Here is a 20,095-nt window from a genome sequence, read left to right as displayed (position 1 = left end):
TTGCAAGTTCTCAATGTACCTTTATTCTAACGGTAGAGTTGTAATTGTCTGTTTTCTTGTGTGTCTCTATTCCCGGACTTGTTGGCTCCTTGGGTTGGGATTGTCAGAGTTGTCATTGTATTCCCAGAAGTTAACAGAGGGCCTGACCACAGAAAGTGCTCAGTAAATGTTTGTTGACTGAATTGATGTGATTTCTCCTATTAGTGTCTATTTAACATTAAAACGAGAAATAGCAGTCATCTAAAAGAGGTAGAAGCCACTAGGCCAAACCTATCCCTCCAGAAAAATATTCCCCTTTTGACTGATCTGGTTCTTTTCAGAGAGCCATACTAAGAGAAAGAAGCAGTTCTTGCCACTTATTTCTCTTTGTCAAAGGAAAATGGGTTTCATAATTGTTTTTGTTTGCACTACTGCCAACATGGGCCATTGCAAAGCTCAGGTTGAGTGTTTACATAGACGTAAGGTATACTTTAGCCTTGGGAGCACTATAAAGACATGTTGTTGTCTTGATAAAAAGAAAGAAAGGGCCAGGTACGGTGGCTCATGCCTGTAATCCCGGCACTTCGGGAGGCCTAGGCAGGTGGATCATGAGGTCAGGAGATCAAGATCATCCTGGCCAACATGGTAAAACCCCGTCTCTAGAAAAATAAAAAAATTAGCTGGCGTGGTGGCACACGCCTGTAGTCTCAGCTACTCAGGAGGCTGAGGCAGGAGAATTGCTTGAACCCGGAGGCGGAGGTTGCAGTGAGCCAAGTTCGCGCCACTGCATTCCAGCCTGGCGATGGTGCAAGACTCCATCAAAAAAAAAAGAAGAAGAAAGGAAGGAAAAGAAAGAAAGAGAGACAGAGAGAGAAAGAAAAGAAAAGAAAAGAAGAAAAGAAAAGAAAAGAAAAGGCTGGGCATGGTGGCTCATGCCTGTAGTCCCAGATACTCAGAAGGCTGAGGCAGGAGGATTACTTGAGCTGGGGAGGTAGAGGCTGCAGTGAACTATGATGACGTCACTGCACTTCGGCCTGGACGACAGAGCAAGACCCTATCGCAAAAAAAAAAAAAAGAAAGAAAGAAAGAAAATTAGCAAGCAAAGGAAGAATTCTTTCTTAAAAGTTTGAGAGTTAATACTCTAATGCATAACTATGCTTATCTTAAGTTTAGTTAGTCAAATTTTATTGAATCGAAACTGATTCTGCATGTGTAAAACCTGGCTCCTAAAGAACTCCAGATTTCCTTCCAGTTCTAAAATTAAGTTTATGCATCAATTTACGTTTATGCATAGCACATGCATGCCATAGTGGCCAGTTGTTACTGGATTGCCAGATTTTCTTTCTTTCTTTTTATTTTTGAGAAGAAGTCTTTAAAAAAAGTAAAAGAAGTAAAAGAGAGAGAGATGAAGTCTTACTCTGTCACCAGGCTGGAAGGCAGTGGCTCAGTCTCGGCTCACTGCAACCTCTGTCTCCCAGATTCAAGCAATTCTCCTGCCTTAACCTCCCTAGTAGCTGGGATTACATGTGCCCGCCACCACGCCCAGCTAATTTTTGTATTTTTAGTTGAGACGGGGTTGCACCACGTGGGTCAGGCTGGCCTCAAACTCCTGACCTCAAGTGATCCGACTGCCTCGGCCTTCCAAAGTGCTGGGATTACAGGCACGAGCCACTATGCCTGACCAGTTGCCAGATTTTCACCAGCTCTTTTTTTAATACAAATATTGTTTTCTCAATGATGTAACTAATGGTGGCACATAAAAAGTCAGAAAAATATTTTCAGTTCTTTGAAATGTTTATTTCATCACAAATTTTTCTTACGTTCAGCCTAATTTTTTAGGTTATTATTTTTCTGTGGGTGCCTAATTTTTCCCTAGTTATGAATAAAAATCTACATAAGAGAAAAAGTTTCACTTTAGCTTCCGTTTCACTGGAGCTAATATGACGGATCTTGAAGAACAGATGCGTGATAGTGAAAGGCTGATAGGACATTGTCTTCTGAGTTGAGCAAGTGCTTCCTGGTAGCAGAGATGAACTTTCAAATCTGCTTGATTAAGCAAGAAATCATCTTGGTTTGACAGCCACAAACACTCAGGAACCCTGTGCCCCACATGCGATGGAGCCCCACACGCGATGGGGCACAAGATTTTAATCTATGGAACAAATTCATCAAAAACCATTAATATATGGTCGGGCACAGTGGCTCACACCTGTAATCCCAGCACTTTGGGAGCCCGAGGCAAGCGGATCACTTGCGGTCAGGAGTTCAAGACCATCCTGGCCAACATGGTGAAACCCCATCTCATCTCTACTAAAAAAAAAAAAAAAATTAGCCGGGCATGGTGGCGCATGCTGGCAGTCCCAGCTACTCAGGAGGCTGAGGCAGGAGAATCGCTTGAACCCAGGAGGTGGAAGTTGCTGTGAGCTGAGATAGTGCCATTGCACTCCAACCTGGGTGACAGAGCAAGACTCCATCTCAAAAAAAAAAACACAAAAAAATTAGTATAGTCAGGGAAGACGTCGATGGGCCAGATTAGTCTGTGATTTAGCTGTTGGGAAGAGTTTTGTAGGACCCTTGAGGGTGCTTTTAGGAAAATGAGTCATGAAAAAAAATCACCCCAGTTAGCACTGGGGCTTGGCACTGGAGACCACCGTCTCTCTTGCCTCCTATTCTTCCTTATCCATCATTGAATGTTCAGCCAACACTTATTAACATGCCCATTCTGTAGGCACTGGGGACAGGGGTGTACAAAGGGATCTAACCACCACTCAGAATCAGAAACATTTAAGTTGGGAATATTGTCGAAACTCTGCCGCCATGGGTTTAGACCAAAGAGCTACCCCTCCTGGTGGAGATTCCCAACTACGCAAAGGACCTTCAGGGAGAAGAGGCTGAAGGAGTAAAGGACGTGCCATCCCCAGATATGCCAGATGGGGGGTATTGATTATTTTGAGTTGAAAACACTGAAGAAATTGTAGTTTCAGGAAGGGCAGGCTGACCTGTCTCTTCCTGCATGCAGTAAGTGATAAAGGTTGCTCTGGGAGGCGTGCCCTGTCCACACCAGAGTGAGAAAATACTCCTTATCGTAGAGGCTACAATGGTCCAGAGTAAACATGTTTAATGAACTAACCCTTATCTTTCACCTGTTTTACACACCCTTCCTCATATATGTCCTAGTGATTCTCCTAGAAAATTTACTGCCTGGCTAGATTTTCTTTGTCCTATCCTTTCTTCTCCAATTTTTTGCTCTTTTTCTAAAAATGTATAAAAGCACCTTGCTTTGGCCACCTCTTCAGACTTTGCCCTTGTGCAGATTCCCATGTACATATAAAAGCAATAAAATCTGTATACTTTTCTCTTGTTAATCTGCCTGGTGTCAATTTGATTTCTAGATCCAGCTGAAGAGCCCACTAAAGGGTGATCTCCAGCTCCGCTACAAGGCACTGGCCATAGATGATGAGGAAGCTGAGTTGTTTCTGGGAACAGAACCATCAGCTTGTGTAGGATCTGGAGTGAGGTTCTAAGCCCCCATTTGACTTTTCAGCACTTCAGGCAGTTAGTGTATTTTTAATAGATTCCTTTAGGTTTTCTACATAAGTGGTTGTGCTTTTCTAAGCAAAGAAAATTTTATTTCCTGGGACTACAGGCATGCACCACCACTACAGGCGTGTGCCACCACACCTGGCTAATTTTTGTATTTTTAGCAGAGATGGGGTTTTGCCATGTTGGCCAGGCTGGTCTCGAACTCCTGACCTCAGGTGATCCTCCTGCTTTGGCCTCCCAAAGACTTTTTTTTTTTTAATATAGAGACAAGTTCTCAGTATGTTGCCCAGGCTGGTCTCAAACTCCTGAGCTCAACTGATCCTCCCACCTCAGCTTCCCAAAGTGCTGGGACTGACTGGATGCAGTGGCTCATGCTTGTAAACTCAGCATTTTGGGAGGCCAAGGTGGGAGGATTGCTTGAGCCCAGGAGTTCAAGACCAGACTGGGTGATAAAACACAATAGTAAACTTCAACAGGAGAGAGAATCTGTAAACTTGAATATAGATCTTCTGAAATTATCCAGTCAGAGGACAAAGAAAAAAAGAATAAAAAAGAGAAAAGAAGGCTGGGCGTGGTGGCTCAAGCCTGTAATCCCAACACTTTGGGAGGCCAAGGCAGGCAGATTAAGAGGTCAGGAGTTCAAGACCAGCCTGGCCAACATGACAAAACCCCATCTCTACTAAAAATACAAAAATTAGCCGGGTGTGGTGGCACACACCTGCAGTCCCAGCTACTTGGGAGGCTGAGGCAGGAGAATCGCCTGAACCCAGGAGGTGGAGATTGGAGTGCAATGTGAGCCGAGACCACACATCGCACTCCAGCCTGGGTGACAGAGCACGACTCTGTCTCAAAAAAAAAAAAAAAGAAAAAAAAAGAGACAGAGAAAAGAAAGCCAACAAGACACCATTAGGCAAACCATTGTCAGGTTATGGGAGTTTGAGAAGGAAAGTAGAGAAAGGAAAAGAAAGCTTATTTAAAGAATGGCTGAAAACTGCCTAAATCATGGGAAAGATTTAGACATCTAAATCCATGAAGCTTAAAGATTCCTAAAGAGGTTCAAACCAAATAGATACTCACCAAGTCACAATATAATCAAATAGTCAAAAGTTAAAGAAACTTTGCAGGTCAGGACAGAATCGAATAATAGATTCAAAGTGCTGAAAGAAAAAAAGTGCCAGCAACTAATACTATGTCTGACAAAGCTGTCCTTCAGAAAGAAAGAAAAAATAATGTGTTTCCTCGACAAACAAAGCTGAGGGCATTCAGGACCACTAGGTCTACCTTAAAAAATTGCTTAATGGAGTTTTTCAAGTAAAAATGAATGAAGTTGGGAGCGGTGGCTCATGCCTGTAATCCCATTTTGGGAGGCCGAGGTGGGTGGATCACCTGAGGACGGGAGGTCAAGACCAGCCTGGCCAACATGGCAAAACCCCACCTCCAGTAAAAATACAAAAAATTAGCCAGGTATGAAGGCCACTGAGATCGTGCCACTGCACTCCAGCCTGGGTGACAAGAGTCAAACTACATTTCAAAAACAAAAAACAAAATAAACAAAAAAAACAAAACTTGAGGCCTGGCCTTCTGCTCCTCTCCAACCCCCCCTTCTCTGGGCCCAAGCCACCTTGGCTGAGGAGGGGGTGAGGAGGTGTGAGCCCCTGCCAGGAACCCCCTGCCTGGACCAAGTACTTGGCCCCCAGGCCTGCGTTCAGTGAGGCCTCCCGTGGCGTCAGCATGTTCGTGTGGAGGAATGTGGAAGGTCACGCTGTGGCCGTGTTCCCCTGGTACTCCATCCCCTTCCTGACCCCTCCCTGCAGCCACACGAGGCCCAGCAACCTGCCAGTCACTCAGTGGCCTCCAACCAGAGAAAACAACCTGCCAAGTTGGCAGCTGTTGCTCATGAGCGTCCACCAGGTGGGACGGGGAGTGTTGACCCTGGACGGCCCCCTGGAGCCACCTGCCCTGAAAGCCCAGGGCCCGCAACCCCACACACTTTGGGGGTGGTGGAACCTGGTAAAAGCTCACCTCCCACCATGGAGGAGGAGCCCTGGGCCCCTCAGGGGAGTCCCTGCTGGACAGTGACACAGAGAATGACCATGATGATGCTTTCCTCTCCATCATGTCTCCTGACACCCAGTTGCCTCTACCACTCAGATGATGTCAGGCCCAGTCCCTCAGTGCCCTGCGCAAGGAACAGGACTCATCTTCTGAGAAGGATGGATGCAGCCCCAACAAATGGGACAAGGACCACATCCGGTGGCCCATGAGTGGCGGTCATGATCTTCAGCAAGCGGCACCAGGCCCTGGCAGGGCGCACCAGGGTCACCCCAACCAGGATAACCGGACCATCAGCCAGATGCTGAGCGAGCGGTGGTACACCCTGGGGCCCAACGAGACGCAGAAATACCATGACCTGGCCTTCCAGGTGAAGGTGGCCCACTTGCAACAAGGACCGAAAGAAGTCCAGCTCAGAGGCCAAGCCCACAAGCCAGGGGCTAGCAGGAGTGTAACAAGGGCTCGTGGGAGCGGAGCATATCAGAGACGGGCACTGCCACTGCCCCTGGGGCGTCCTCTGAACTCCTGTCACTTGTAGCCCAAACACTCCAGAGCTCGGATACCAAGGAGCAGCTTCTGTGGGGCAGAACGGCTGCACACAGTCAGGGAACCTGGCTCAGCCTGGCCCAGCCTGGCCCAAGCCTTCTCCCACAGGGGGGTACACAGCCTGGATGGCAGGGAAATAGACTGTCAGGCACTACAGGAACTGACACAGGTGGTGTCTGGTACTGCATCATACTCTGGCCCAAAGCCTTCTACTCAGTATGGAGCTCCAGGCCACTTTGCAGCCCCTGGTGAGGGAGGTGAGCAGTGGGCAGCCCTGCTGCTGCCCACCTGAGCTGCTCATTCCCAGCACATGGCCAGCGAGGACATAGCGAGTGACGAGGAGCACACGGTCATCCATGAGGAGGAGGGGGTGATGATGTCATTGCTGATGATGGCTTTAGCACCACTGACACTGATCTCAAGTTCAAGGAGTGGGTGACCAACTGAGAGTGGGGACAACTCTGGGGAGGAGCCAGAGGGCAACAAGGGCTTTGGTGGGAAGGTATTTGCACCTGTCATTCCTTCCTCCTTTACTCCTGCCACCCCTTGCTGGATCCTGAGCCCCCAGGGTCCCCCGATCCACCTGCAGCTTTTGGCAAAGTCTATGGTCCCACCCTGTCCTCCTCCTACACATACTCGGATGCTTCCTCCTCAACCTGGGCACCCACCTCCTTCTTACTGGGCCCAGGAGCCTTCAAAGCCCAGGAGTCTGGTCAAGGCAGCAGAGCGGGCCCCCTACGGCCCCTACCCCTGGGGATGGGGGCCCAGGGATGCCTTCCAAGGTGATCTGTTTCCTCCCAATGGATCCTGCCACCTTCTGGTGCAAGAGACCTGAAAGTGTGGGCGACCTGGAGCTACCAGGCTCCTCAGTCATCAGGGTCCCTCCCAACACTAAGGCTTTCCTAGGCAGGAGCTGGGCTGAGCCACCCGGGGGGCAGAGCCTGAAGAGAAACTGACTGGACTTTCGGGGTCGGGGCAAAGGGAATCCCACGGACATGGATCCCACACTGGAGGACCCCACCACACCCAGATGCAAGATGAGAAGACGCTCCAGCTGCAGCCCAAAGCCCAACATCCCCAAGTGTGCCATGTGTGATGGGGACAGCTTCCCCTTTGCCTGTACAGGTGGAGAAGCCGAGGACAGGCTCAGGGAACCGGAGACCTAGAAGGCGCTGTCCTCTTCACTGCACGCGCCCTGGACCAGTGCCGGCCCTGATCATGCAGCTCTTCCAGGCCCACTGCTTCTTCCTGTCCACTAGGCAACAGCCGCCCTCCAGGCCCACTATGCACACATCTTCCCCTCCAAGGTTTGTTCTGCCCCTGCCCTGACTCCCAGCCCTGTGGGGGTCCTGACCGGACCTCACCTGGCTCAGACTCTTGACGCTGCCCTGGCTGCCCCACCACTGCCTCTGCCCGAGAGTCACGTGAGGCTGAGAGTAGGGGCAGGGGCAGCAGTGGTGCCAGTTGGGGGGCGGTCCAGTGGGAGGAGCCTCAGCCTCACGGGCTGCTCCGTGGGACTCATGACTGCATGATCTTCTGGGCACCTCACGGATCTCCAACTGCAGGTGAAACGGATGCTGGTGGTGGGTGCAGGGCCGCTGGGAGCCGCTGCATGGTTCCCAGAGGCTGGACTGGGGCAGGTGCCAACTGAAGCTCCTGGGGCAGCATGGGCAGGATGTTCTGCACACAAACCTTGGAGAAGATGTGTGCATAGCGGGTCCACTGCTGCTGCCCCTGCCCTGACTCCCAGCCCTGCCTGACCCCACCTCACCCTGCTCAGGCTCTGGCGCAACCCTGGCTGCCCTGCCACTGCCTCTGCCCCAGAGTTGGGGCCTTGACAGCCTGGTTGGAAGGGGACACCCCAGCCCTGCCTCAACACCTGGGGGTCTCCATAACTACCACAGGCAGGTGGGCGACCCCAAAGAAGATCCCAGGACTCACAGTACCCCCTGAGAACATGGACAGTATGTGGGGGTAGCAATGGAGGGCAGGATGGTTATCTTCTCCCAGGTAAAGCCATTTAATCCTTTCAGTTTGGGACAGAATAAGGCCTGCCTCTTTCTTTTTTTTTTTTTCTTTTTTTTTTTTGAGACTGAGTCTTGCTCTGTCGCCCAGGCTGGAGTGCAGTGGTGCGATCTTGGCTCACTGCAACCTCTTCCCGCCGGGTTCACGCCATTCTCCTGCCTCAGCCTTCCGGGTAGCTAGGATTACAGGTGCACGCTACCACATCCGGCTAATTTTTGTATTTTTAGTACAGACGGGGCTTCATCATCTTGGCCAGGCTGATTTCGATCTCCTGACATCGTGATCCGCCTGCCTCCCCCTCCCAAAGTGCTGGGATTACAGGCGTGAGCCACCACGCCTGGCCAAGGCCTGCTCCTCTTATCTATACCCCCTACCCCTGCAGCTGTGCCGGGGGAAAGCTGGGCAGTTTCCCTCCTCCGAGCCCCTGTACGTACCATGAATTGTGGGACCTTCAGAGCTTTTCACTTTTCGGAAAATAGCTCCTGCTGGGGCTACAAAATGGAGTGTGAAGAGGGCCTTGGGCCACAGGGAGGTGCCTGTGGACTAGGGGGAGTTCATGCACCCCTTCTTTCCCCAGAGGGGCTGGACTCAGGTGAGTATGGGGGTGGGGGCTCCTGCACTTCGACACAGGCAGCGGGAGGGTTTTCTCCCCATTCCCTCTGCACTCCCAACTTGAGCTATACTTTTTAAGAAAGTGATTCACCCTGCCTTTGCCCCCTTCCCCAGAACAGAACACGTTGATCATGGGCGATATTTTTCATTGTGTCAAACAGTTGCCGTGACCGTCATTAAACCTGTTTAACACCAAATAATAAGGAAAATAAAATAAAAAATTCGGGCTTGGTGCAGAAACTCACCCCAAATAAATCACCTACCAAAATATTTACATAATGGTGGAAATATTCCAAAATTCAATATTTTGGGATTTATACACAAAAGATAAACAAATTAGAGGCCAAGAGGCTGCCGGAAGGGAAAAACGGGGCCTGGGAAGGCCGTTGTGAGGAATGAGCTGGGCCTAAAGAGGCCACTGGCAGGCGGGAGCTGGGCCTGCCGAAGCGGCCGAGAGGCAGGAGCTTTGGACTCGGGAGGCCGCAATGAGGCGAGAGCTAGCTGGGCATGGAGAGTCCGCTGTGAGTCCGCTGTGAGTCCGGGCCCGTGCAGGCCTTCGAGAGGCAGGAGGCCGGGCCTGCAAAGGCCCACTGGAGGTCAAGTTCTGGGCCTGAAGAGGCCACCAAAAGTCAAAAGCGGGGCCTGGGAAGGCCGCCAAGAGCCATGAGCTGGTCTGGGCTGAAAGAGGCCACTGGGAGGCAGGAGGAGCTGGGCCTGGAGAGGCTGACTCGAGGAAGTTTTGCACCTGGAGAGGCCGCCGAGAGGACGGAGCTGGGCCCGGGGAGGCCGACTTGCTGCTCTTCCGGGCCCAATTCCAGGCCGACTTGACGACGACTTGGGCCTGCTGGGAGCTGGGCAGGAGCTGAGTCCAAAGACGTTGTTGGGAGGCCAGAGTCAGGCCTGGAGACACAGCCGGGAGGAAGAGCTGGGCCCGGAGAGGATGCCGGGAGGCTGCAAGTGGGTCTGGAGAGGCCGATTTGAGGAGGCCCGGCCTCCGCCTCCCGCATGGCGGCCTCTGCAGGCACACCTGTTTCTCCTGGCTGCATCTCCCGCCTCCCAGCAAACAAGCTTTTTTGGCTCAGCTCCCGCCTGCGTTTGTAGACCCCGAAGTTTCTGCAACCAAGCTCTTCAGACCCACATCCCGCCTCCCAGTACCTGAACAGTCCCACCTCCGGCTGGAGAACAGAGTCTGTAGGCCCCGCTGTTGCCTCCCAGGGGAGTCTCCAAGCCCAGCTCTCGCCCCACCACGACCTCCCAGGCCCAAGTCGCTGCCTGCCTCACAGCAGCCCTCGTGCGACCCTGCTCCTCCCTCACGGTGGCCTGTTGAGGCAGGGGCTCACGCCGACCTCTCTCAGCGTGGGAGGGGCCGGTGTGAGGCAAGGGCTCACACTGACCTCTCTCACCATGGGAGGGGCCGGTGTGAGGCAAGGGCTCACGCTGACCTCTCTCAGCGTGGGAGGGGCCGGTGTGAGGTAAGGGGCTGAGGCTGACCTCTGTCAGCGTGGGAGGGGCCGGTGTGAGGCAAGGGCTCACGCTGACCTCTCTCAGCGTGGGAGGGGCCGGTGTGAGGCAAGGGCTCACGCTGACCTCTCTCAGCGTGGGAGGGGCCGGGGTGAGGCAAGGGGCTCACGCTGACCTCTGTCAGCGTGGGAGGGGCTGGTGTGAGGTAAGGGGCTCAGGCTGACCTCTGTCAGCGTGGGAGGGGCCGGTGTGAGGTAAGGGGCTCACGCCGACCTCTCTCAGCGTGGGAGGGGCCGGTGTGAGGCAAGGGGCTGACGCTGACCTCTCTCACCGTGGGAGGGTCCGGTGTGAGGCAAGGGCTCACGCTGACCTCTCTCAGCGTGGGAGGGGCCGGTGTGAGGCAAGGGGGTGACGCCGACCTCTCTCACCGTGGGAGGGGCCGGTGTGAGGCAAGGGCTCACGCCGACCTCTCTCAGCGTGGGAGGGGCCGGGGTGAGGCAAGGGGCTCACGCTGACCTCTCTCAGCGTGGGAGGGGCCGGTGTGAGGCAAGGGCTCACGCTGACCTCTCTCAGCGTGGGAGGAGCCAGTGTGTGGCAGGGGCTCATGCCTCTGGGCAGGGTACCAGAGGCATGGGCATCAACAGGCCACCGTGAGGGAGGAGCTGGGCCGCATGCGGGCTGCTGGGAGGCAGGCAGGGACTTGGCCCCGGGTGGCCGCCGTGGGGGCGAGAGCTGGGCCTGGAGAGGCCCCTGGGAGGCAAGAGCGGGACCTGCAGAGGCCATTCTCCAACCATTGCTGGGCCCGTACAGGCCACCGGGCTGCAGGAATGAGGCCCAAAGAACTTGGCTGGAGAAAGTTCGGGACCTACAAAGGCGGTTGGGAGCTGGGCAGGAGTTGAGCCAAAAGAGCTTGCTTACTTGCTGGGAGGCACGGCCGGGAGATGCTGACTTCAGGACAACTTGGGCCTGCAGAGGTCACCGGGAGGCCCAAGCTTGGCGTGGAGGAGCCCACCGACCGGAGACCATTTGGGGCCTGCAGGTGCCATTGGAGGGCATGAGCTCATCGTGGAGGGGGCACCGTGAGGCCTGACCTGGGCCTGGGGAGCTTGGCTTGAGGAAGCTGTGGTCCGACCAAGGACGCCAGGAGATGGGTAGGCACTGAGTCCAAAGAGGTTGTTGAGAGGCAGGAGTCGGGCCTGGAGACGCAGCCAGGAAGAGGAGCTTGGCCCGGAGAGGACGCCTGGAGGGTGCAAGTGGGTCTGGAGAGGCCGACTTGAGGAGGTTCTCAGCCCGGAGAGGCCGCCGGAAGGGAAAAACTGGGACTGGAAAGGCTGTTGTGAGGAATGAGCCCCATGGGCCTGAAGAGGCCACTGGCAGGCGGGAGCTGGGTGTGTAGAAGCTGCTGAAAGGTTGGGAGCTTGGCTTGGGGGGTCCACAGTGAGGCAGATGCTGGGCCTGAAGAATCTGCTTAAAAAGATTTAAGCACATTTACATTTATTAGGCACTTTATTTCCATTATTACGTATATATAAATATATATATACGTATTATATATCCAATATATAATAAAATAATTATACAACTCACCATAATGTAGAATCAGTGGGCGTGTTAAGCTTGTTTTCCTGAAACTGGATGGTCCCACCTGAGCGTGATGGGAGAAAGTGACAGATCAATAGGTATTAGATACTCATAAGAACAGCGCAACCTAGATCCCTCACATGCATGGTTCACAACAGGGTGCGTTCTCCTATGAGAATCTAATGCTGCTGCTCATCTGAGAAGGTGGAGCTCAAGCGGGAATGTGAGCAAAGCGGAGTGGCTGTAAATACAGATGAAGCTTCCCTCACTCCCTCACTCGACACCACTCACCTCCTGCTGTGTGGCTCCCTACGGCTCCATGGCTCAGGGGTTGGGGACCCCTGCTCAAGTGCATCCAAAGCGACCCTTCCCACACCAGTCTTCATAGTGGTCAAGGGCAGCAACCACTTAGCTCCCAAGGCATGTGCCTCAGCTGGCATTTCGTCACAATCAACAGTAAGTGGTAGCTTGAGTCACTGTGAGGTCACTTCCTGGAAATCACCAGCATCCCATTTCCCACTGGCAAAGAGCTCAGCACTGCCCCCTGGGAAACCAAACCTATGCCCAAATCCCATCTGTGTGGGTTTATCTCCTGGGACCCTTCCTAACATATTAGTCAGAGTGCAATCAGGAAGCATAAACCACTGAAAAGTTTAAAGTGGTAACATTTAATACAGAGAATTATTCATTATAACAGGTGAACAGCATAATGAGAGATTGGCTAGCACAAAGTAAAGAGAACTCTAGAGAATACAGGACTAGCCCAGGCCAGGCATGGTGGCTCATGCCTGAAATTCCAGCAATTTGAGAAGCTAATGCACGAGGATTGCTTAAGGCCAGGAGCTGGAGACCGGTCTGGACAACACAGTGAGACCCTGTCTCTATCCAAAAAAAAGAAAAAAGTTAGCTGGGAGTGGTGGTGCACACTTGTAGTCCCAGCTACTCGGAATGCTGAAGTTTGAGCCTGGGAGGTCAAGGCTGCAGCGAGGCATGATTATGCCACTACAGTCCAGCCTGGTGACAGAGCAAGACCCTGTCTCAAAGAACAAAACAACAAAAACCGTTTACAGACAGAAAAGAAATAGAGCCAATAAGCTGAGGAAAGATGTTGAAATGTGACAAGTAAGTAACATGAGGTCTTTTGTCTATTTGAAATAATCAAACAAAAAATGACTTACTAAATTATAATACCCTGTGCTGGCAAAGGTGCAGTGAAATGGGCACTTTCTTATACTATGAGGGGTGTTTAAATTGTGTATAAGCCTTCCCAGGTAAAGCCTGTCAATTTTTTAAAATAATGGAGACAGGGTCTCACCATACTGCCATACTGCCTCCTCCAACTCTTGGCCTCAAGCAATCCTCCTCTCTTAGCCTCCCAAAGTGCTAAGAGTATAGCTGGGAGGCACCCAAAACCCTGTCAATTTACATCAAGGGTAATGAGAATGTCCATTCCTCATGACTCACAGTAATCTTACTTCTGGGGAGACAAGTCAATCTAAACAAAAGGTCATCTGTACACACACAGTAAAAATCTGGGAGTAACTGAAGACAGAGTTGGTAAGTGAAATAAGAAACAGTTCTAAGAAATTAAACTATGGTATCAATAGGCACCTGGTATAAAAGGTCAGTTGATGTTAGCTGCTACATTTTTGTTGTTTTGAGACAGGGTCTCACTCGGTCACCCAGGCTGGAGTGCAGAGGCCTGATCATGACTCACTGCAGTCTCAGCCTCCCTGGGCTTGAGTGATCCTCCCACCTCAGCCTCCCAAGTAGCTGGGACTACAGGAACGTGCCACCACACTAGGCTAATTCATGTATTTTTCTGTAGGGATGGTGACTCCCCATTTGTTTCCAAGACCTATCGCAAACTCTTGGCCTCAAGCCATCCTCCTGCCTCAGCCTCCCAAAGTGTTGCGATTACCAGTGTGAGCCACCACACCTGGCCAGCTGCTACTTTTAGCAATATTATTATTATTATTCCGCTCAATTAAAAATTATTATTTTCAAGGCTATGCAACAGTATGTATCCTACAGCGTAACTGTAAAAACATAAACAGTTGCCGTCCCTCAGTATACAGAATTAGTTACAGCCCCCCATCTCTGCATATACCAAAATCCATGCTTACTCACGTTTCGCTGTTACCCCTCTGGAATCCACGTGTACGAAAATACCAAATATTAGTTGGGCATAGTGGCAAGCACCTGTAGTCTCAGCCACGTGGGAGGTTGAGATGGGAGGATCGCTTCAGCCTGGAAGGTTGAGGCTGCAGTCAGCTGCGATAGCACTACTACCCTCCAGCCTCGGACAACAGAGGGAGACCCTGTCTCAGAAAAAAAAAAAAAAACAAAATAAAACAGGTTAGAAATTGTAATGAGGTCTGTTGGGCAAAATTCCATATAAGCAAAGTATAAATTAATAAAGCAAATCGTGATAAATTAGTACGATTGACTTTCTGGAGTTTCTGACAATAAAAGTAAGGAAAATGCAGAACACAAAGACAGAGAGTAAAAAGAGAAATTAGGAAAGCATTCTACATGTTTAATAGGAAGACACCGGCCGTGTTCGTGCAGCGGCAGTATGTCGTGACATGACATACTTTGGAGAGAAGTTAACAGATGAGGAAGTTGATAAAAATCATCAGAGAAGCAAGATACTGGTAGCGACACTCAAGGAAACCACGAAATTTCCATAACTTATGTCAGCAAAGTGGGAATATTGTACAGTGTGTGTTGAAGTTCCTATACAACATTGTTTATCTGTCGTTTGTTTGTTTGTAAGGAATGTATATACTAAAAGTTCTTCTTGCTGTCAAAAGAATATGTGTGAATAAGTCGTTTTAACTTATTCTTCTGTTTTTCTTTTATCTTCCTGCCATCATCCCACAGCCTTACTTTAGAAATTTTTTCTTTAGAAAATTGAACAAGTGCCCCTTGTGGTGGCACATACCTCGAGGATGGGAGGCAGGGGTGGAAGGGTCACTTGAGGCCATTAGTTTGACACCAGCCTGGCCAACAAAGTGAGACCCCATGTCTGCAAAACAATTTAAAAATTAGCCAAGTATCGTCATGTATACCTACAGTCCCAGCTACCTCAACTTACGGAGAAAGTTCAGGGCCTGGAGAGAAGGCTGGGAGGCAGGAGCTGGGTCTAAAGAGGCCATTGTAACGATGGAGCTGTGCCTGTGGAGGCTGTTGTGAGGCAGTAGGCTCATCTGCGGAGACTGCCGTGAGGTAGGGTATGGGCCTCAATAGGCCATTGTGAGTCATGAGCTTGGTCTGTAGAGGCTGACTGGAGAGAGTTCTGGGCCTGGAGAGGCTGCCGGGAGGTAGGAGCTGGGCCAAAAGATTTAAGCACATTTACGTTTATTAGGCACTTCATTTCCATTATTACACTGGAATATATAACAAAATAATTATAGAACTCACCATAATGTAGAATCAGTGGGCGTGTTAAGCTTGTTTTCCTGAAACTGGATGGTCCCACCTGAGCGTGATGGGAGAAAGTGACAGATCAATAGGTATTAGATTCTCATAAGAACAGCGCAACCTAGATCCCTCACATGCACGGTTCACAACAGGGTGCGTTCTCCTATGAGAATCTAATGCTGCTGCTCATCTGAGAAGGTGGAGCTCAGGCGGGAATGTGAGCAAAGGGGAGTGGCTATAAATACAGACGAAGCTTCCCTCACTCCCTCACTCGACACCACTCACCTGCTGTGTGGCTCCTTACGGCTCCATGGCTCAGGGGTTGGGGACCCCTGCTCAAGTGCATCCAAAGCGACCCTTCCCACACCAGTCTTCATAGTAGTCAAGGGCAGCAACCACTTAGCCCCCAAGGCATGTGCCTCAGCTGGCATTTCATCACAATCAACAGTAAGTGGTAGCTTGAGTCACTGTGAGGTCACTTCCTGGAAATCACCCTAACCCTGGGCCCTGACCCTAAAACCCTAACCCTGGGCCATGACCCTAAAACCCTAACCCTGGGTCCCGACCCTAAAACCCTAACCCTGGGCCCTGACCCTAAAACCCTAACCCTGGGCCCTGACCCTAAAAACCTAACCCTGGGCCCAGGCCCGGACCCTAAAACCCTAACCCTGGGCCCTGGCCCTGAGCCTAAAACCCTAACCCTGGGCCCTGGCCCTGACCCTAAAACCCTAACCCTGGGCCCAGGCCCTGACCCTAAAACCCTAACCCTGGGCACTGGCCCTAACCCTAAAACCCTAACCCTGGGCCCTGGACCTGACCCTAAAACCCTAACCCTGGGCCCTGGCACTGATCCTAAAACCCTAACCCTGGGCCCTGGCCCTGAGCCTAAAACCCTAACCCTGGGCCCTGGCCCTGACCCTAAAACCCTAACCCTGGGCCCTGGCCCCGAGCATAAAACCCTAACCCTGGGCCCTGGCCCTGAGCCTAAAACCCTAACCCTGGGCCCTGGACCTGACCCTAAAACCCTAACCCTGGGCCCTGGCCCTGAGCCTAAAACCCTAACCCTGGGCCCTGGCCCTGAGCCTAAAACCCTAACCCTGGGCCCTGACCCTAAAACAACCCTAACTTTGGGCCCTGGCCGTGACCCTAAAACACCCCTAGCCCTGGGCCCTGGCCCTGACCCTAAAACAACCCTAACCCTGGGCCCTAGCCCTGACCCTAAAACAACCCTAACCCTGGGCCCTGGCCCTGACCCTAAAACAACCCTAACCCTGGGCCCTGGCCCAAATTGTAATGAGGTCTGTTGGGCAAAATTCCATATAAGCAAAGTATAAATTAATAAAGCAAATCGTGATAAATTAGTACGATTGACTTTCTGGAGTTTCTGACAATAAAAGTAAGGAAAATGCAGAACACAAAGACAGAGAGTAAAAAGAGAAATTAGGAAAGCATTCTACATGTTTAATAGGAAGACACTGGCCGTGTTCGTGCAGCGGCAGTATGTCGTGACATGACATACTTTGGAGAGAAGTTAACAGATGAGGAAGTTGATAAAAATCATCAGAGAAGCAAAATACTGGTAGCGACACTCAAGGAAACCACGAAATTTCCATAACTTATGTCAGCAAAGTGGGAATATTGTACAGTGTGTGTTGAAGTTCCTATACAACATTGTTTATCTGCCGTTTGTTGGTTTGTAAGGAATGTATATACTAAAAGTTCTTCTTGCTGTCAAAAGAATATGTGTGAATAAGTCGTTTTAACTTATTCTTCTGTTTTTCTTTTATCTTCCTGCCATCATCCCACAGCCTTACTTTAGAAATTTTTTCTTTAGAAAATTGAACAAGTGCCCCTTGTGGTGGCACATACCTCGAGGATGGGAGGCAGGGGTGGAAGGGTCACTTGAGGCCATTAGTTTGACACCAGCCTGGCCAACAAAGTGAGACCCCATGTCTGCAAAACAATTTAAAAATTAGCCAAGTATCGTCATGTATACCTACAGTCCCAGCTACCTCAACTTACGGAGAAAGTTCAGGGCCTGGAGAGAAGGCTGGGAGGCAGGAGCTGGGTCTAAAGAGGCCATTGTAACGATGGAGCTGTGCCTGTGGAGGCTGTTGTGAGGCAGTAGGCTCATCTGCGGAGACTGCCGTGAGGTAGGGTATGGGCCTCAATAGGCCATTGTGAGTCATGAGCTTGGTCTGTAGAGGCTGACTGGAGAGAGTTCTGGGCCTGGAGAGGCTGCCGGGAGGTAGGAGCTGGGCCAAAAGATTTAAGCACATTTACGTTTATTAGGCACTTCATTTCCATTATTACACTGGAATATATAATAAAATAATTATAGAACTCACCATAATGTAGAATCAGTGGGCGTGTTAAGCTTGTTTTCCTGAAACTGGATGGTCCCACCTGAGCGTGATGGGAGAAAGTGACAGATCAATAGGTATTAGATTCTCATAAGAACAGCGCAACCTGGATCCCTCACATGCACGGTTCACAACAGGGTGCGTTCTCCTATGAGAATCTAATGCTGCTGCTCATCTGAGAAGGTGGAGCTCAGGCGGGAATGTGAGCAAAGGGGAGTGGCTGTAAATACAGACGAAGCTTCCCTCACTCCCTCACTCGACACCACTCACCTGCTGTGTGCCTCCTTACGACTCCATGGCTCAGGGGTTGGGGACCCCTGCTCAAGTGCATCCAAAGCGACCCTTCCCACAAGAGTCTTCATAGTAGTCAAGGGCAGCAACCACTTAGCTCCCAAGGCGTGTGCCTCAGCTGGCATTTCATCACAATCAACAGTAAGTGGTAGCTTGAATCGTTGTGAGGTCACTTCCTGGAAATCACCCTAACCCTGGGCCCCGGGCCCTGACCCTAAAACCCTAACCCTGGGCCCCGGGCCCTGACCCTAAAACCCTAACCCTGGGCCCCGGCCCTGGGCCCTGACCCTGAAGCCCTAACCCTGGGCCCCGGGCCCTGACCCTGAAGCCCTAACCCTGGGCCCCGGGCCCTGGCCCTGAAGCCCTAACCCTGGGCCCCGGGCCCTGTCCCTGAAGCCCTAACCCTGCGCCCCGGGCCCTGACCCTGAAGCCCTAACCCTGGGCCCCGGGCCCTGGCTCTGAAGCCCTAACCCTGGGCCCCGGGCCCTGGCCCTGAAGCCCTAACCCTGGGCCCCGGGCCCTGACCCTGAAGCCCTAACCCTGGGCCCCGGTCCCTGACACTAAAACTCTAACCCTGGGCCCCGGGCCCTGACCCTAAAACCCTAACCCTGGGCCCTGGGCCCTGACCCTAAAACCCTAACACTGGGCCCTGGGCCCTGACCCTAAGACCCTAACCCTGGGCCCTGGCCCTGACCCTAAAACCCTAACCCTGGGCCCTGACCCTAAAACCCTAACCCTGGGCCCTGACCCTAAAACCCTAACCCTTCGCCCTGACCCTAAAACCCTAACCCTTCGCCCTTACCCTAAAACCCTAACCCTTCGCCCTTACCCTAAAACCCTAACCCTAACCCTAGTGAGCCTAGACCACACATTGCACTCCAGCCTGGGTGACAGAGCACGACTCTGTCTCAAAAAAAAAAGAAGAAGAAAAGACAGAGAAAAGAAAGCCAACAAGACACCATTAGGCAAACCATTGTCAGGTTATGGGAGTTTGAGAAGGAAAGTAGAGAAAGGAGAAGAAAGCTTATTTAAAGAATGGCTGAAGACTGCCTAAATCATGGGAAAGATTTGGACATCTAAATCCATGAAGCTTAAAGATTCCTAAAGAGGTTCAAACCAAATAGATACTCACCAAGTCACAATATAATCAAATAGTCAAAAGTTAAAGAAACTTTGCAGGTCAGGACAGAATCGAATAATAGATTCAAAGTGCTGAAAGAAAAAAAGTGCCAGCAACTAATACTATGTCTGACAAAGCTGTCCTTCAGAGAGAAAAAAGAAATAACGTGCTTCCTTGACAAACAAAGCTGAGGGCATTCAGGACCACTAGGTCTACCTTAAAAAAATGCTTAACGGAGTTTTTCAAGTAAAAATGAATGAAGTTGGGAGCAGTGGCTCATGCCCGTAATCCCATTTTGGGAGGCTGAGGTGGGTGGATCACCTGAGGTCGGGAGGTCAAGACCAGCCTGGCCAACATGGCAAAACCCCACCCCCAGTAAAAATACAAAAAATTAGCCAGGTATGAAGGCCACTGAGATCGTACCACTGCACTCCAGCCTGGGTGACAAGAGTCAAACTACATTTCAAAAACAAAATAACAAACAAAAAAAACAAAACTTGAGGCCTGGCCTTCTGCTCCTCTCCAACCCCCACTTCTCTGGGCCCAAGCCACCTGGGCTGAGGAGGGGGTGAGGTGTGAGCCCCTGCCAGGAACTCCCTGCCCGGACCAAGTACTCGGCCCCCAGGCCTGCATTCAGTGAGGCCTCCCGTGGCGTCAGCATGTTCGTGTGGAGGAATGTGGAAGGTCACTCTGTGGCCGTGTTCTCCTGGTACTCCATCCCCTTCCTGACCCCTCCCTGCAGCCACACGAGGCCCAGCAACCTGCCAGTTACTCAGTGGCCTCCAACCAGAGAAAACAACCTGCCAAGTTGGCAGCTGTTGCTCATGAGCATCCACCAGGTGGCACAGGGAGTGTTGACCCTGGGCGGCCCCCTGGAGCCACCTGCCCTGAAAGCCCAGGGCCCGCAACCCCACACACTTTGGGGGTGGTGGAACCTGTTAAAAGCTCACCTCCCACCATGGAGGAGGAGCCCTGGGCCCCTCAGGGGAGTCCCTGCTGGACAGTGAGACAGAGAATGACCATGATGATGCTTTCCTCTCCATCATGTCTCCTGACACCCAGTTGCCTCTACCACTCAGATGATGTCAGGCCCAGT

The 20,095-nt window shown here is 51.5% G+C and overlaps 1 long non-coding RNA gene and 1 pseudogene across 2 annotated transcripts; one reads left to right on the top strand and one right to left on the bottom strand.

Annotated features, from left to right (window-relative positions):
- Positions 1-418: 418 nt before the first annotated feature.
- LOC129526885 (protein capicua homolog) lies at positions 419-7,076 on the top strand (annotated as a pseudogene).
- Positions 7,077-8,886: 1,810 nt separating this feature from the next.
- Positions 8,887-18,155, bottom strand: LOC129527110 (uncharacterized). Of its 2 annotated transcripts, XR_010130978.1 has the most exons (8): positions 17,859-18,155; positions 17,574-17,631; positions 17,248-17,480; positions 15,226-15,283; positions 14,900-15,132; positions 13,930-14,120; positions 11,806-11,863; positions 8,887-11,682 (listed from the first exon to the last, which is right to left on the bottom strand). It is a non-coding gene; the product is annotated as an uncharacterized lncRNA (long non-coding RNA). The 2 variants fall into 2 exon arrangements; XR_010130977.1 differs by having other exon boundaries at positions 17,574-18,154.
- Between the last annotated feature and the right edge of the window lie 1,940 nt (positions 18,156-20,095).

This window comes from Gorilla gorilla, chromosome 16 (genome assembly GCF_029281585.2).
Source record: "Gorilla gorilla gorilla isolate KB3781 chromosome 16, NHGRI_mGorGor1-v2.1_pri, whole genome shotgun sequence".
In the NCBI taxonomy this organism is placed as follows: domain Eukaryota; kingdom Metazoa; phylum Chordata; class Mammalia; order Primates; family Hominidae; genus Gorilla; species Gorilla gorilla.
Note: the sequence above shows the minus strand (reverse complement) of the source record. Positions and strands in the feature narration are given on the sequence as shown.